Source organism: Mandrillus leucophaeus, unplaced genomic scaffold, assembly GCF_000951045.1.
Source record: "Mandrillus leucophaeus isolate KB7577 unplaced genomic scaffold, Mleu.le_1.0 Scaffold162, whole genome shotgun sequence".
NCBI lineage: Eukaryota > Metazoa > Chordata > Mammalia > Primates > Cercopithecidae > Mandrillus > Mandrillus leucophaeus.
The window spans coordinates 2661270-2663210 of NW_012101610.1; positions in this window are offsets into that span (position 1 = coordinate 2661270).

Genomic DNA, 1941 nt, shown 5'->3' on the forward strand with positions numbered 1-1941 from the left:
TTTGTATTTTTAGTAGAGACGGAGTTTCACTGTGTTGGCCAGGCTGGTCTCAAACTCCTGACCTAGTGATCCCCCTTCCTCGACCTCCCAAAGTGCTGGGATTATAGGCGTGAGCCACCGTGCGTGGCCTTATTTTTTTATTTTTTGTTTATTTTATTTTATTTTTTGAGATGGAGTCTGGCTCTGTTACCAGGCTGGAGTGCAATGGCGCGATCTCGGCTCAGTGCAAGCTCCGCCTCCTGGGTTCAAACGATTCCCCTGCCTCAGCCTCCCAAGTAGCTGGGACTACAGGTGTGTGCCACCGTGCCCAGGTAATTTTATTTTTTCTATTTTAGTAGAGACTGGGTTTCACCATGTTGGCCAGGGTGGTCTCAATCTCCTGACCACATGATCTGCCTGCCTCCGCCTCCCAAAGTGCTGGGATTACACGCGTGAGCTGCTGCGCCCCGCTGTTTTTGTTTTTGCTTTTTAAAGTAAGACTTTTGAGAGTGCTCATATGTTGATGATGTGATTAGCAGTAGTAAAATGGGAGATTTTGCAACATACAAAAGAGAGACAAGGCATACCTTGGAAAATGGGGGGAATAGACAGATCCAGATGATTTGTATGGATAGGAGGTTTATTTGTTACATTATGTGAAGATGATGGGAAGAAAGGCTGTATGTGCAGATGCAGGTGAATTTGTGGATATATTAGAAGGAAGATGGCAGGCAGTGATAGTGTTGAAGAGCTCAAACATTAGACAGTACTGGGTCTGAGTTCTGGCTCTGCCTTTTACAAGCTGTGCAACCTTAGGCCAGTTATGAAACCTTAGTTATTAATCTGTAAAATTATATCTAATAATAAGATTGTGTCGAACATGAAATGACACAATAAGCATATGTAAACTGCTTGGATCACTAGCCCTTGTTAGGAGCTAAAATGTTAGGTCTTGCTGAAGGTGCTGTCAAATGGCTTCTGTTTCTTATGAAGCAGAACTGTAAGGTCATCCACTGGTAGTGGTGGGAGAAGGAAGAGGGTGTGGAAAGTTTTACAGGTGTTTTGGAAAGGAAAGAAACCTGGTGAGGGAAATATGGGGAGCATCAGAGGCCCATTGGAAGTCAGAGAAAAGGAGCACCAGGTCATGGAGGTGAGGGGATACTTTTGTCAGCGTTTCTCTGAAGACAATTATCCATGTGAAACAAAGATTAAAATCACATCTGTTGCCCTCGTAGAGTTATTGGCTTCGTTTGCTCCTTCTGGCTAATTTGATTGGAGGTCTGAAAATAGAGAATATTAGAGGTTCCTTGGAAGAGAAATAAGCAACACTGAAGTCAAATCTTTATCATGTTTGCTAGAAATGTTATTAAAAAACAAAATTTATGGCTGGGTGCAGTGGCTTATGCCTGTAATCCCAACACTTTGGGAGGCTGAGGTGAGTGGATCACTTGAGCCCAGGAGTGCGAGACCAGCTTGGCAACATTTTGGGAATGTTGTAGAGAATGGGACAAAAAAACCCCCAAAAAACAAAAGTTAGCTGGGCATGGTGGAGTAAGCCTGTGGTCTCAGCTGCCCGGGAGGCTGAGGTGGGAGGTTTGCTTGAACTTGGATTGCGCCTCTGCACTCTAGCCTGGGCAACAGAGTGAGACCCTGTTTCAAAACAAACAAACAGACAAGCAACTGTTTTTGAGCTACAGTATATTTAATGGTTTTAAATATGAGTGCAGAGTAAGAGGGAGTCCAGTCCATAAGATGACCCTTGCTTCTAATACTAGTTGCAAGTTTGGGGGTTCCCAAGATCACTGTGTTTTTTTTGTTTTTTTTTTTATTTATTTTTTTTTTTGAGACAGGGCCTCTCTCTATCACCCAGGCGAGAGTGCGGAGGCTCACTGCAGCCCTGGACTCCTCCCTCCCAGGTTCAAGCAATCCTCCTAACTCAGCCATCTGAGTAGCTGGATCTAT